Below are 17498 nucleotides of genomic sequence, written 5' to 3' on the forward strand. Positions count from 1 at the left end.
AAACTATCAATACATATGGATTACAAAATAAATAAACTTTGTAGATTCTCATCCAAATGCTTGATTTCCTTGGTTCTTCAACATTACTCGAAATCTTCGTCACTTCCCAGTACTCCAGTGATTCTGAACGTGTTCAACTCAGCATCATAGTTGTTGAAGATCCGTAGCCATAGAAATAAGAAAACAATTGTTCTCTATTATTGTTATACAGTGTCATAGTATTATTACATAGCATCAAATTTCAATTGTATCACAACTTTGACAATAATACTACGGTAATATGTATCACTCCCCTTTAGTCAATACTTCTTATAACAATGAAAACCACTCCCCCTTACATGATGATCCGTAAACCATATGTATTTGTAGTGTGAAATACACAATAATTCTCCCCCTTTTGTCAATATAAATTGGCAAAGGTACGAAAACTAGTGGGATCATAATAAAATTCTCATAGAGATACTTCATGACTAAAAAGAGAACATATCAACTTTGTTTCGATGATTTCTGTAGCGCTCCCTAAGCTAGCAGCTGACTAATCCAAGAGACTAACTAAATAAAGAGGCACCACGAATATAATTCAAATACTTAAACATTCAATTAAGAAATCTGCTACAAAACTTATCCCAAAACTAACCCCGCTCAGAATATATATATATATATATACATGAACTTCTCTCAAATGATACATATACAATAGTCAATTGGTTTACAGATACAATAGACAACATAATAAACATAACAGAAGTTAACTAATTAACGGAGTCAACACTTGTGGCTTTCGCTGCGCAACTCTGATCTGATTCTGAAAACTGAAAGTGGAAAAGGGTGAGCAAAGAGTGCCCAGTAGGAATAACATTTAACTTTCAAGTAATCATTGGAATGATTTGGAAAAACAATGAATATATCGGATGTCGACCAATTCCTTACACATCCCATATTATACATTGATAATGAAGTTTATTGGATGTCGACCAATTCCTTACACATCCAATAAAAAATCATGTTTTTCCCAAAACACTAAATGGCATCCAAAATACAGAAACAAACAATCATGGTATATGGAACTAACTCCTTCGACAAAACAATGTATTATTGGATGTCGACCAATTCCTTACACATCCAATTGTATACATTGACAATGAAATATATTGGATGTCGACCAATTTCTTACACATCCAATATTATGCATTGATGTCGACCAATTCCTTACACATCAATGTTGGTGTCGACCAATTCCTTACACACCAAAATGAAGGAGCGTATTCTATATACTTTCGGAATTTAAATAAAACAATGCACAACCAGATAATGCATGAATTTGTTAAACATAAATTTTAGTAAAATAAAACAACAATGGTTTCAAAGAGTTAAAGTATTCCCACCTCTTTTGATGACAAGCCACGCCTACCTCGAGATCCGCGATCCACTGGTTCATCCTTTGAATCGATCCTTGTTAATAACTAATTGTTAATCACACAAGAATTCTAAGATTCTAGCCAAAATGGCTCACAAAAGTATTATACAAGTCTAACAACCTAACCTACATAAATTCATTTCAGTGACAACTGCCAACCCCATGAACTACAACACCAACAACACTACCAATTCAACCTAATTCAATACTGCAACAATCTATATCTTCAATTACTAGCATCTAAAATTCAACATTTACCAATCCCCTGCAACCACTTCTGTCAATGTCTTCTCCAAGGTCTCATCCAATTTACAACATTGTAACATAACTAACTCGAACCCATCCTACAACTCCTCCGTAACCTCAACTTCATGAGCTACAGAATCACTACCTTTGGTAGTTCAACTATAATCCAATTGCATATTCAACTACAACTTCATGCCATAATAATTCCAGTTCTGTTCCCGTTCCATCTTCACAATTCATAACTAACTCATACATCTAATCCATGTTAATCAACTTCATATACCCAAACAGCAGCACAATCAAATTGATTATAACATCTGCATACATGGTAAACTCTTTTTAACTCTTCTATCATGAAAAACCTTATAATCTCAAAACAAAACATCATAATTTTACTAATTTACCGAGAAATCGTTTACCTCAAGATAGGTACACTGAATCAACACCAAAAATAACTCCGTCACCTTCTTGATACAAGAATGAAACTCTAGTTCATCATGAGCTCCAATTTATCAACCTTAACTTCAGAAATACTCCAATTCACCAATTCCCGAGCCCTAACTAACAACTCAAGTAATTCTTTAGTCCCAAACCTAATTCATGACAAACCCATCTCTAATATTTCCCGTAACACCTTAATTCCATCTTCTAATTTCTCCTTTGAACTTCTTATAAAACCCTAATTCTCAAATCATCTCCAAACAACTTCAATCCTTTAATTAAACCTTAACGCAATCATTCTTCATCCAACCTCAGCTCTATTCTTCGTCTTCTGAGTCTTCAAACCATAAATCAAAACTTTAACCCTCACTTACTCCCTCTGTGAATTAAATCTTCCCGTGGAAAATAATTAACTTCTTGAATCAACACCAGAACCAACACTGATCCCTTGCTCTTACCCCTCTTCTCACGATCTCAAAAGTTCCATTTGATCTCTCAATTTTGATAGAGAAAGAAGAACGGGAGAGAAGAGAAGAAAACCGAAGAAAAAAGAAGAATGAAGAAGAAGAAAACATAATAAGAGCGAGTTTATCCTCTCGGTTGGGTAGATAAGACCAAATTTGGTTAATGGGACACTCCTCAAAAAGATAAGGGGTGGCCAAGACGGTTCTATAGAAAATAACTATTTAGCCCCTCTAACTAATCTGATAAAATCTTATTCGTTCGGTATCCGAATGACACGTGCGAGTAGTCCATCTCACATAAATTTTCGAGATCTATCCAGCGGTACTAGTTTCATATCTAAATCGTTCTTAGATTAATTTCTATTAGTTAAAATCTATATTAGCTAATCGAGTCATTATCGACTAAATCGTCTCTTGACTATTGCTAAACCGGTCAATTAGCGTTGACGTCCTTGAGGGTCCTTACATTCTCCCCCCCCTTATACATTTTCGTCCTCGAAAATCAAACCACCTTCTGGTCTTCAAAACTCCCCACCTTAAAGAATAATCCACTCTTTTCTAAGTGCAAACAACATAAAACAAAACACAAACCTATATGGATTTCTACTACTAGGATTTGCGGCTCTAGGTTCAACTACACTAATTTCTATTTCATAAGATAATTGTCTCTAGTTACAAGGGAGATTCCCTACGAATCTTTCTAATTGAGTTTGTAATTATCGTTTTTTCTAAAAGAACTAAATTATACTTCTATGATCAGTCATCTCTGAATGCAGTTGCCCTGTCCAACAATGCCTTCATACGAACAGAGAAAACACAACCTTTACTATTCTCCAGTGCTAGATTAACTAATTATTAATTTATTAAAATTAATTAGTTTCTAAACTTTCACCGTAGCTCTTATTAATTTACTTTGTAAATATATAAATGGTTCACGGCATTTAAAACAACTTAGTTATCAAAATTTATTTTATTATTTGTCATTATTTTTATTTATTTATTTTATAAAGATAAATAATCCAAATTCGATTCACGTAAATTTATAATATCTGATATTTTAACTTTAGTCTAATACATATACAAATTTTCTAAATATTATTTACTATAGATTTGCTACTAGTCTAATTCTTGAATATTATTACCAATTGTATTATCATTCTCATTATTCTTAAGTTGATAGTCCAGTTGGTATACTAAGTATTAATCTTCTAAATACAATTTCACATTCACGTAAGGGTTAATATGATAGATTTTACTTATTCATACTGAGTCCATATACTATATCTCGTTAAATGTTGGCATTGGTAATTTAATATAATTTAAATTTGAGTCTACACACAATTTATAAGATATCCTCATTGAAATTTTAGTTAAACTAAGGTTAATATAACACTAATTGATAAATGCTAACATTACTTTATTAAAATTATTATTACTTTTATTATAATTTATAATTACTATTATAGTATTTTTGTTATTAACACTGATGGTCGAACTATGATTCTAACTACTCTTAGAAATATTATTGAGTCTCAAAAATAATATTAACATTTATGTGATTATAGATTATTGACCCTATGTATAAGTCAAGGTGTTCAATAAATTTCTATGTGACATTCTTAAATAATACTAAACTCACTAATTTTAGTATTTAATAATGCACGTGTTCATACTTTTTAAATTAATTATTCCCAAATCCTTATTAGCTAAAGTTAATGGTGTACCCTACGATTTTTACTTCACTACATATGCAAACAAACAAATCAATCAATCAAATAAATCTTTTAACTATTGATAGCTTTTAGTAATTAAGATTTATCTCCTAACACAACCCAGTTCTAAACTAATCTAGTTCACTAACTGGCACTGGATAATTCTACCTATTCCCATATAAGATCTAATAGTGAGCTCTGATACCAACACTGTAGCGCTCCCTAAGCTAGCAGCTGACTAATCCAAGAGACTAACTAAATAAAGAGGCACCACGAATCTAATTCAAATACTTAAACATTCAATTAAGAAATCTGCTACAAAACTTATCCCAAAACTAACCCCGCTCAGAATATATATATATATATACATGAACTTCTCTCAAATGATACATATACAATAGTCAATTGGTTTACAGATACAATAGACAACATAATAAACATAACAGAAGTTAACTAATTAACGGAGTCAACACTTGTGGCTTTCGCTGCGCAACTCTGATCTGTTTCTGAAAACTGAAAGTGGAAAAGGGTGAGCACAGAGTGCCCAGTAGGAATAACATTTAACTTTCAAGTAATCATTGGAATGATTTGGAAAAACAATGAATATATCGGATGTCGACCAATTCCTTACACATCCCATATTATACATTGATAATGAAGTTTATTGGATGTCGACCAATTCCTTACACATCCAATAACAAATCATGTTTTTCCCAAAACACTAAATGGCATCCAAAATACAGAAACAAACAATCATGGTATATGGAACTAACTCCTTCGACAAAACAATGTATTATTGGATGTCGACCAATTCCTTACACATCCAATTGTATACATTGACAATGAAATATATTGGATGTCGACCAATTTCTTACACATCCAATATTATGCATTGATGTCGACCAATTCCTTACACATCAATGTTGGTGTCGACCAATTCCTTACACACCAAAATGAAGGAGCGTATTCTATATACTTTCGGAATTTAAATAAAACAATGCACAACCAGATAATGCATGAATTTGTTAAGCATAAACTTTAGTAAAAGAAAACAACAATGGTTTCAAAAGAGTTAAAGTATTCCCACCTCTTTTGATGACAAGCCACGCCTACCTCGAGATCCGCGATCCGCTGGTTCATCCTTTGAATCGATTGTTGTTAATAACTAACTGTTAATCACACAAGAATTCTAAGATTCTAGCTAAAATGGCTCACACAAGTATTATACAAGTCTAACTAATGGTTCTAAGCCCATTTAGGACTTTGCACCTTTCATTCTTTATCTTTATCAAAACTAAGGTTTACTAATTGTATTAGGTTGATTCTATAGTCCATAGTTAAGTCAAGTGAATATCTACAACTTTATAAAAGAAGTCAAAGTCTAATTCAGACCATAAATGGTCCAAAACATCAAACTAAGAAAACTGACCTAAGCCCAAGCCCACTAGACTCAGCCCATTACACAAGTGCTGACCCAACTGGGTCAACTAACGGTCAATGATGGTCAAATGGTTCAACTAACAGTCAACGTCCAGTCAAAGTCCAGTGTAAATGGTCAAGGTCAGGTCAAATATCTAACTCGGTCAGCTGAGTCATGACTAGTGACTCAGAGGTTCAAACCCGATTCAAAAACCGACTCGACTCAAGTCAGAAATACTAGGTCGAGTCAGCTAAACTAAAGAGACTCAGACTAACACCCTTGCACAAAACATAACTCAAATACAACTTCAATTCATAAATTATTAAGCAAACTTCATCATCAAATTGCAAACATAAATACATCTCAATTACCTGCAGTTGCAGCTTTTACCAACACATCCACTAAACTGAATTACCACCAGTTTCAAATTACTACAACCAAAATTCAATACCATCACTGATTGTAATTCATTACAATTATCTACAACTACAATACCACTTCAACTGTGTTACTTCAATCATACATTCAAGTTATGTAAACTTCATACTAATTCACAACCATAAACTCGGCTTACCTGCAATAGCAGTGGCAAGCCCCAAATGAACCGTTAGTAATTCTCATCACCCAATTAATCCCATACTCCACTCGCAGTTCAACAATATCAACACCAAACTCATCTCAATAACATCTTAACTGAATTCTTCGGAAGCCTTTCATTCAAAACCACTAGTTCAACAACAACCTAACCTACATAAATTCATTTCAGTGACAACTGCCAATCCCATGAACTACAACACCAACAACACTACCAATTCAACCTAATTCAATACTGCAACAATCTATATCTTCAATTACTAGCATCTACAATTCAACATTTACCAATCCCCTGCAACCACTTCTGTCAATGTCTTCTCCAAGATCTCAGCCAATTTACAACATTGTAACATAACTAACTCGAACTCATCCTACAACTCCTCCGTAACCTCAACTTCATGAGCTACAGAATCACTACCTTTGGTAGTTCAACCATAATCCAATTGCATATTCAACTACAACTTCATGCCATAATAGTTCCAGTTCTGTTCCCGTTCCATCTTCACAATTCATACCTAACTCATACATCTAATCCCTGTTAATCAACTTCATATACCCAAACAGCAACACAATCAAATTGATCATAACATCTTCATACTTGGTAAACTCTTTTTAACTCTTCTATCATGAAAAACCTTATAAACTCAAAACAGAACATCATAACTTTACTAAGTTACCGAGAAATCGTTTACCTCAAGATAGGTCCACTGAATCAACACCAACAATAACTCCATCACCTTCTTGATACAATAATGAAACCCTAGTTCTTCATGAGCTCCAATTTATCAACCTTAACTTCAAAAATACTCCAATTCACCAATTCCCGAGCCCTAACTAACAACTCAAGTAATTCTTTAGTCCCAAACCTAATTCATGACAAACCCATCTCTAATCTTTCCCGTAACACCTTAATTCCATCTAATTTCTCCTCTGTATTTCTCATGAAACCTAATTATCAAATCATCTCCAAACAACTTCAATCCTTCAATTAAACCTTAACCCAATCATTCTTTATCCAAAATCATCTCTATTCTTCGTCTTCTGAGTCTTCAAACCATAAATCAAAACTTTAACCCTCACTTACTCCCTCTGTGAATTAAATCTTCCCGTGGAAAAGAATTAACTTCTTGAATCAACACCAGCACCAACACTGATCCCTTGCTCTTACCCCTCTTCGCACGATCTCAAAAGTTCCATTTGATCTCTCAATTTTGATAGAGAAAGAAGAACAGGAGAGAAGAGAAGAAAACTGAAGAAGAATGAAGAATAAAGAATGAAGAAGAAGAAAAGATAATAAGAGCGAGTTTATCCTCTCGGTTGGGTAGATAAGACCAAATTTGGTTAATGGGACACTCCTCAAAAAGATAAGGGGCGGCCAAGACGGTTGTATACAAAATGATTATTTTGCCCCTCTAACTAATCTGATAAAATCTTCTCCGTTCGGTTTCCGAATGACACGTGCGAGTAGTCCATCTCACATAACTTTTAGAGATCTATCCAAGAGTACTAGTTTCATATCTAAATCGTTGTCAGATTAATTTCTATTAATTAAAATCTATATTAGCTAATCGAGTCATTATCGACTAAATCATCTCTTGACTATTGCTAAACCGGTCAATTAGCGTTGACGTCCTTGAGGGTCCTTACATTCTCCCCAACTTATACATTTTCGTCCTCGAAAATCAAACCACCTTCTGGTCTTCAAAACTCCCAACCTTAAAGAATAATCCACTCTTTTCTAAGTGCAAACAACATAAAACAAAACACAAACCTATATGGATTTCTACTACTAGGATTTGCGGCTCTAGGTTCAACTATACTAATATCTATTTCATAAGATAATTGTCTCTAATTACAAGGGAGATTCCCTACGAATCTTTCTAATTGAGTTTGTAATTATCGGTTTTTCTAAAAGAACTAAATTATACTTCTATGATCAGTCATCTCTGAATGCAGTTGCCCTGTCCAACAATGCCTTCATACGAACATAGAAAACACAACCTTTACTATTCTCCAGTGCTAGATTAACTAATTATTAATTTATTAAAATTAATTAGTTTCTAAACTTTCACCGTAGTTCTTATTAATTTACTTTGTAAATATATAAATGGTTCACGGCATTTAAAACAACTTAGTTATCAAAATTTATTTTATTATTTGTCATTATTTTTATTTATTTATTTTATCAAGATAAATAATCCAAATTCGATTCACGTAAATTTATAATATCTGATATTTTAACTTTAGTCTAATACATATACAAATTTTCTAAATATTACTTATTATAGATTTGCTACTAGTCTAATTCTTGAATATTATTACCAATTGCATTATCATTCTCATTATTCTTAAGTTGATAGTCCAGTTGGTATACTAAGTATTAATCTTCTAAATACAATTTCACATTCACGTAAGGGTTAATATGATAGATTTTACTTATTCATACTGAGTCCATATACTATATCTCGTTAAATGTTGGCATTGGTAATTTAATATAATTTAAATTTGAGTCTACACACAATTTATAAGATATCCTCATTGAAATTTTAGTTAAACTAAGGTTAATATAACACTAATTGATAAATGTTAACATTACTTTATTAAAATTATTATTAATTTTATTATAATTTATGATTACTATTATAGTATTTTTGTTATTAACACTGATGGTCGAACTATGATTCTAACTACTCTTAAAAATATTATTGAGTCTCAAAAATAATACTAACATTTATGTGATTATAGATTATTGACCCTATATATAAGTCAAGGTGTTCAATAAATTTCTATGTGACATTCTTAAATAATACTAAACTCACTAATTTTAGTATTTAATAATGTACGTGTTCATACTTTTTAAATTAATTATTTCCAAATCCTTATTAGCTAAAGTTAATGGTGTCCTACAATTTTTACTTCACAACATATGCAAACAAACAAACCAATCAATCAAATAAATTTTGTAACTATTGATAACTTTTAGTAATTAAGATTTATCTCACAACCCAACCCAGTTCTAAACTAATCTAGTTCACTAACTCGCACTGGATAATTCTACCTATTCCCATATAAGATCTAATAGTGATCTCTGATACCAACACTGTAGCGCTCCCTAAGCTAGCAGCTGACTAATCCAAGAAATCTGCTACAAAACTTATCCCAAAACTAACCCCGCTCAGAATATATATACATGAACTTCTCTCAAATGATACATATACAATAGTCAATTGGTTTACAGATACAATAGACAACATAATAAACATAGCAGAAGTTAACTAATTAACGGAGTCAACACTTGTGGCTTTCGCTGCGCAACTCTGATTTGTATCTGAAAACTGAAAGTGGAAAAGGGTGAGCACAGAGTGCCCAGTAGGAATAACATTTAACTTTCAAGTAATCATTGGAATGATTTGGAAAAACAATGAATATATCGGATGTCGACCAATTCCTTACACATCCCATATTATACATTGATAATGAAGTCTATTGGATGTCGACCAATTCCTTACACATCCAATAACAAATCATGTTTTTCCCAAAACACTAAATGGCATCCAAAATACAGAAACAAACAATCATGGTATATGGAACTAACTCATTCGACAAAACAATGTATTATTGGATGTCGACCAATTCCTTACACATCCAATTGTATACATTGACAATGAAATATATTGGATGTCGACCAATTCCTTACACATCCAATATTATGCATTGATGTCGACCAATTCCTTACACATCAATGTTGGTGTCGACCAATTCCTTACACACCAAAATGAAGGAGCGTATTCTATATACTTTCGGAATTTAAATGAAACAATGCACAACCAGATAATGCATGAATTTGTTAAACATAAACTTTAGTAAAAGAAAACAACAATGGTTTCAAAAGAGTTAAAGTATTCTCACCTCTTTTGATGACAAGCCACGCCTACCTCGAGATCCGCGATCCGCTGGTTCATCCTTTGAATCGATTGTTGTTAATAACTAACTGTTGATCACACAAGAATTCTAAGATTCTAGCCAAAATGGCTCACACAAGTATTATACAAGTCTAACTAATGGTTCTAAGCCCATTTAGGACTTTACACCTTTCATTCTTTATCTTTAGCAAAACTAAGGTTTACTAATTGTATTAGGTTGATTCTATAGTCCATAGTTAAGTCAAGTGAATATCTACAACTTTGTAGAAGAAGTCAAAGTCTAATTCAGACCATAAATGGTCAAAAATATCAAACTAAGAAAACTGACCTAAGCCCAAGCCCACTAGACTCATCCCATTACACAAGTGCTGACCCAACTGGGTTAACTAACGGTCAATGATGGTCAAATGGTTCAACTAACAGTCAACGCCCAGTCAAAGGTCAGAGTCCAGGGTAAATGGTCAAGGTCAGGTCAAATATCTAACTCGGTCAACTGAATCATGACTAGTGACTCAGAGGTTCAAACCCGATTCAAAAACCGACTCGACTCAGTCAGATAATCTGAGTCAGAAATACTAGGTCGAGTCAGCTAAAGTAAAGAGACTCGGACTAACACCCTTGCACAAAACATAACTCAAATACAACTTCAATTCATAAATTATTAAGCAAACTTCATCATCAAATTGCAAACATAAATACATCTCAATTACCTGCAGCTGCAGCTTTTACCAACACATCCACTAAACTGAATTACCACCAGTTTCAAATTACTACAACCAAAATTCAATACCATCACTGATTGTAATTCATTACAATTATCTACAACTACAATACCACTTCAACTGTGTTACTTCAATCATACATTCAAGTTATGTAAACTTCATACTAATTCACAACCATAAACTCGGCTTACCTGCAATAGCAGTGGCAAGCCCCAAATGAACCATTAGTAATTCTCATCACCCAATTAATCCCATACTCCACTCGCAGTTCAACAATATCAACACCAAACTCATCTCAATAACATCTTAACTGAATTCTTCGGAAGCCTTTCATTCAAAACCACTAGTTCAACAACAACCTAACCTACATAAATTCATTTCAGTGACAACTGCCAATCCCATGAACTACAACACCAACAACACTACCAATTCAACCTAATTCAATACTGCAACAATCTATATCTTTAATTACTAGCATCTACAATTCAACATTTACCAATCCCCTGCAACCACTTCTGTCAATGTCCTCTCCAAGATCTCAGCCAATTTACAACATTGTAACATAACTAACTCGAACTCATCCTACAACTCCTCCGTAACCTCAACTTCATGAGCTACAGAATCACTACCTTTGGTAGTTCAACCATAATCCAATTGCATATTCAACTACAACTTCATGCCATAATAGTTCCAGTTCTGTTCCCGTTCCATCTTCACAATTCATACCTAACTCATACATCTAATCCCTGTTAATCAACTTCATATACCCAAACAGCAACACAATCAAATTGATCATAACATCTTCATACATGGTAAACTCTTTTTAACTCTTCTATCATGAAAAACCTTATAAACTCAAAACAGAACATCATAACTTTACTAAGTTGCCGAGAAATCGTTTACCTCAAGATAGGTCCACTGAATCAACACCAACAATAACTCCATCACCTTCTTGATACAATAATGAAACCCTAGTTCTTCATGAGCTCCAATTTAACAACCTTAACTTCAGAAATACTCCAATTCACCAATTCCCGAGCCCTAACTAACAACTCAAGTAATTCTTTAGTCCCAAACCTAATTCATGACAAACCCATCTCTAATCTTTCCCGTAACACCTTAATTCCATCTTCTAATTTCTCCTCTGTATTTCTCATGAAACCTAATTATCAAATCATCTCCAAACAACTTCAATCCTTCAATTAAACCTTAACCCAATCATTCTTTATCCAAAATCATCTCTATTCTTCGTCTTCTGAGTCTTCAAACCATAAATCAAAACTTTAACCCTCACTTACTCCCTCTGTGAATTAAATCTTCCCGTGGAAAAGAATTAACTTCTTGAATCAACACCAGCACCAACACTGATCCCTTGCTCTTACCCCTCTTCGCACGATCTCCAAAGTTCCATTTGATCTCTCAATTTTGATAGAGAAAGAAGAACAGGAGAGAAGAGAAGAAAACTGAAGAAGAAAGAAGAATGAAGAATGAAGAAGAAGAAGAAGAAGAAGAAAAGATAATAAGAGCGAGTTTATCCTCTCGGTTGGGTAGATAAGACCAAATTTGGTTAATGGGACACTCCACTAAAAGATAAGGGGCGGCCAAGACGGTTGTATACAAAATGACTATTTTACCCCTCTAACTAATCTGATAAAATCTTCTCAGTTCGGTATCCGAATGACACGTGCGAGTAGTCAATCTCACATAACTTTTCGAGATCTATCCAAGTGTACTAGTTTCATATCTAAATCGTTGTTAGATTAATTTCTATTAATTAAAATCTATATTAGCTAATCGAGTCATTATCGACTAAATCGTCTCTTGACTATTGCTAAACCGCTCAATTAGCGTTGACGTCCTTGAGGGTCCTTACATTCTCCCCACCTTATACATTTTCGTCCTCGAAAATCAAACCACCTTCTGGTCTTCAAAACTCCCCACCTTAAAGAATAATCCACTCTTTTCTAAGTGCAAACAACATAAAAAAAACACACAAACCTATATGGATTTCTATTACTAGGATTTGCGGCTCTAGGTTCAACTATACTAATTTTTATTTCATAAGATAATTGTCTCTAATTACAAGGTAGATTCCCTACGAATCTTTCTAATTGAGTTTGTAATTATCGGTTTTTCTAAAAGAACTAAATTATACTTCTATGATCAGTCATCTCTGAATGCAGTTGCTCTGTCAAAGTTTGTCAATCCCAACAATGCGTTCATACGAACATAGAAAACACAACCTTTACTATTCTCTAGTGCTAGATTAACTAATTATTAATTTATTAAAATTAATTAGTTTCTAAACTTCACCGTAGTTCTTATTAATTTACTTTGTAAATATATAAATGGTTCACAGCATTTTAAACAACTTAGTTATCAAAATTTATTTTATTATTTGTCATTATTTTTATTTATTTATTTTATCAAGATAAATAATCCAAATTCGATTCACGTAAATTTATAATATCTGATATTTTAACTTTAGTCTAATACATATACAAATTTTCTAAATATTATTTACTATAGATTTGCTACTAGTCTAATTCTTGAATATTATTATCAATTGCATTATCATTCTCATTATTCTTAGTTGATAGTCCAGTTGGTATACTAAGTATTAATCTTCTAAATACAATTTCGCATTCACGTAAGGGTTAATATGATAGATTTTACTTATTCATACTGAGTCCATATACTATATCTCGTTAAATGTTGGCATCGGTAATTTAATATAATTTAAATTTGAGTCTACACACAATTTATATTATATCCTCATTGAAATTTTAGTTAAACTAAGGTTAATATAACACTAATTGATAAATGCTAACATTCCTTTATTAAAATTATTATTACTTTTATTATAATTTATAATTACTATTATAGTATTTTTTTTATTAACACTGATGGTCGAACTATGATTCTAACTACTCTTAGAAATATTATTGAGTCTCAAAAATAATATTAACATTTATGTGATTATAGATTATTGACCCTATGTATAAGTCAAGGTGTTCAATAAATTTCTATGTGACATTTTTAAATAATACTAAACTCACTAATTTTAGTATGTAATAATGTACGTGTTCATAATTTTTAAATTAATTATTCCCAAATCCTTATTAGCTAAAGTTAATGGTGTACCCTACAATTTTTACTTCACTACATATGCAAACAAACAAATCAATCAAATAAATCTTTTAACTATTGATAGCTTTTAGTAATTAAGATTTATCTCACAACCCAACCCAGTTCTAAACTAATCTAGTTCACTAACTGGCACTGGATAATTCTACCTATTCCCATATAAGATCTAATAGTCAGCTTTGATACCAACACTGTAGCGCTCCCTAAACTAGCAGCTGACTAATCCAAGAGACTAACTAAATAAAGAGGCACCACGAATCGAATTCAAATACTTAAACATTCAATTAAGAAATATGCTACAAAACTTATCCCAAAACTAACCCCGCTCAGAATATATATACATGAACTTCTCTCAAATGACACATATACAATAGTCAATTGGTTTACAATTACAATAGACAACATAATAAACATAGCAGAAGTTAACTAATTAACGGAGCCAACACTTGTGGCTTTCGTTGCGCAACTCTGATCTGTCTCTGAAAACTGACAGTGGAAAAGGGTGAGCACAGAGTGCCCAGTAGGAATAACATTTAACTTTCAAGTAATCATTGGAATGATTTGGAAAAACAATGAATATATCGGATGTCGACCAATTCCTTACACATCCCATATTATACATTGATAATGAAGTCTATTGGATGTCGACCAATTCCTTACACATCCAATAACAAATCATGTTTTTCCCAAAACACTAAATGGCATCCAAAATACAGAAACAAACAATCATGGTATATGGAACTAACTCCTTCGACAAAACAATGTATTATTGGATGTCGACCAATTCCTTACACATCCAATTGTATACATTGACAATGAAATATATTGGATGTCGACCAATTCCTTACACATCCAATATTATGCATTGATGTCGACCAATTCCTTACACATCAATGTTGGTGTCGACCAATTCCTTACACACCAAAATGAAGGAGCGTATTCTATATACTTTCGGAATTTAAATAAAACAATGCACAACCAGATAATGCATGAATTTGGTAAACATAAACTTTAGTAAAAGAAAACAAAAATGGTTTCAAAAGAGTTAAAGTATTCCCACGTCTTTTGATGACAAGCCACGCGTACCTCGAGATCCGCGATCCGCTGGTTCATCCTTTGAATCGATCGTTGTTAATAACTAACTGTTAATCACACAAGAAATCTAAGATTCTAGCTAAAATGGCTCACACAAGTATTATACAAGTCTAACTAATGGTTCTAAGCCCATTTAGGACTTTACACCTTTCATTCTCTATCTTTGGCAAAACTAAGGTTTACTAATTGTATTAGGTTGATTCTATAGTCCATAGTTAAGTCAAGTGAATATCTACAACTTTGTAGAAGAAGTCAAGGTCTAATTCAGACCATAAATGGTCCAAACCATCAAATTAAGAAAACTGACCTAAGCCCAAGCCCACTAGACTTAGCCCATTACTCAAGTGCTGAGCCAACTGGGTCAACTAACGGTCAATGATGGTCAAATGGTTCGACTAACAGTCAACGTCCAGTCAAAGGTCAAAGTCCAGGGTAAATGGTCAAGGTCAGGTCAAATATCTAACTCGGTCAACTGAGTCATGACTAGTGACTCAGAGGTTCAAACCCGATTCAAAAACCGAGTCGACTCAGTCAGATAACCTGAGTCAGAAATACTAGGTCGAGTCAGCTAAACTAAAGAGACTCAGACTAACACCCTTGCACAAAGCATAACTCGAATACAACTTCAATTCATATATTATTAAGCAAACTTCATCATCAAATTGCAAACATAAACACATCTCAATTACCTGCAGTTGCAGCTTTTACCAACACATCCACTAAACTGAATTATCACCAGTTTCAAATTACTACAACCAAAATTCAATTCCATCACTGATTGTAATTCAGTACAATTATCTACAACTGCAATACCACTTCAACTGTGTTACTTCAATCATACATTCAAGTTGTGTAAACTTCATACTAATTCACAACCATAAACTCGGCTTACCTGCAATAGCAGTGGCAAGCCCCAAATGAACCATTAGTAATTCTCATCACCCAATTAATCCCATACTCCACTCGCAGTTCAACAATATCAACACCAAACTCATTTCAATAACATCTTAACTGAATTCTTCGGAAGCCTTTCATTCAAAACCACTAGTTCAACAACAACCTAACCTACATAAATTCATTTCAGTGACAACTGCCAACCCCATGAACTACAACACTACCAATTCAACCTAATTCAATACTGCAACAATCTATATCTTCAATTACTAGCATCTACAATTCAACATTTACCAATCCCCTGCAACCACTTCTGTCAATGTCTTCTCCAAGGTCTCAGCCAATTTACAACATTGTAACATAACTAACTCGAACTCATCCTACAACTCCTCCGTAACCTCAACTTCATGAGCTACAGAATCACTACCTTTGGTAGTTCAACCATAATCCAATTGCATATTCAACTACAACTTCATGCCATAATAGTTCCAGTTCTGTTCCCGTTCCATCTTCACAATTCATACCTAACTCATACATCTAATCCCTGTTAATCAACTTCATATACCCAAACAGCAACACAATCAAATTGATTATAACATCTTCATACATGGTAAACTCTTTTTAACTGTTCTATCATGAAAAACCTTATAAACTCAAAACAGAACATCATAACTTTACTAAGTTACCGAGAAATCGTTTACCTCAAGATAGGTCCACTGAATCAACACCAACAATAACTCCATCACCTTCTTGATACAAGAATGAAACCCTAGTTCTTCATGAGCTCCAATTTATCAACCTTAACTTCAGAAATACTCCAATTCACCAATTCCCGAGCCCTAACTAACAACTCAAGTAATTCTTTAGTCCCAAACCTAATTCATGACAAACTCATCTCTAATCTTTCCCGTAACACCTTAATTCCATCTTCTAATTTCTCCTCTGAACTTCTCATGAAACCTAATTCTCAAATCATCTCCAAACAACTTCAATCCTTCAATTAAACCTTAACCCAATCATTCTTTATCCAACCTCATCTCTATTCTTCGTCTTCTGAGTCTTCAAGCCATAAATCAAAACTTTAACCCTCACTTACTCCCTCTGTGAATTAAATCTTCCTGTGGAAAAGAATTAACTTCTTGAATCAACACCAGCACCAACACTGATCCCTTGCTCTTACCCCTCTTCTCACGATCTCAAAAGTTCCATTTGATCTCTCAATTTTGATAGAGAAAGAAGAACAGGAGAGAAGAGAAGAAAACCGAAGAATGAAGAAGAAGAAAACATAATAAGAGCGAGTTTATTCTCCCGGTTGGGTAGATAAGACCAAATTTGGTTAATGGGACACTCCTCAAAAAGATAAGGGGCGGCCAAGACGGTTGTATAGAAAATAACTATTTAGCCCCTCTAACTAATATGATAA

General features: G+C 33.2%; 1 long non-coding RNA gene across 1 annotated transcript; it reads right to left on the reverse strand.

The window, feature by feature from the left end:
• Window positions 1-10839: 10839 nt before the first annotated feature.
• On the reverse strand, window positions 10840-17498 carry LOC113283609. The gene is made up of 2 exons (XR_003327535.1): window positions 16309-17498; window positions 10840-11374 (listed from the first exon to the last, which is right to left on the reverse strand). It is a non-coding gene; the product is annotated as an uncharacterized LOC113283609 (long non-coding RNA).

Source organism: Papaver somniferum, chromosome 5 (genome assembly GCF_003573695.1).
Source record: "Papaver somniferum cultivar HN1 chromosome 5, ASM357369v1, whole genome shotgun sequence".
Classification (NCBI taxonomy): domain Eukaryota; kingdom Viridiplantae; phylum Streptophyta; class Magnoliopsida; order Ranunculales; family Papaveraceae; genus Papaver; species Papaver somniferum.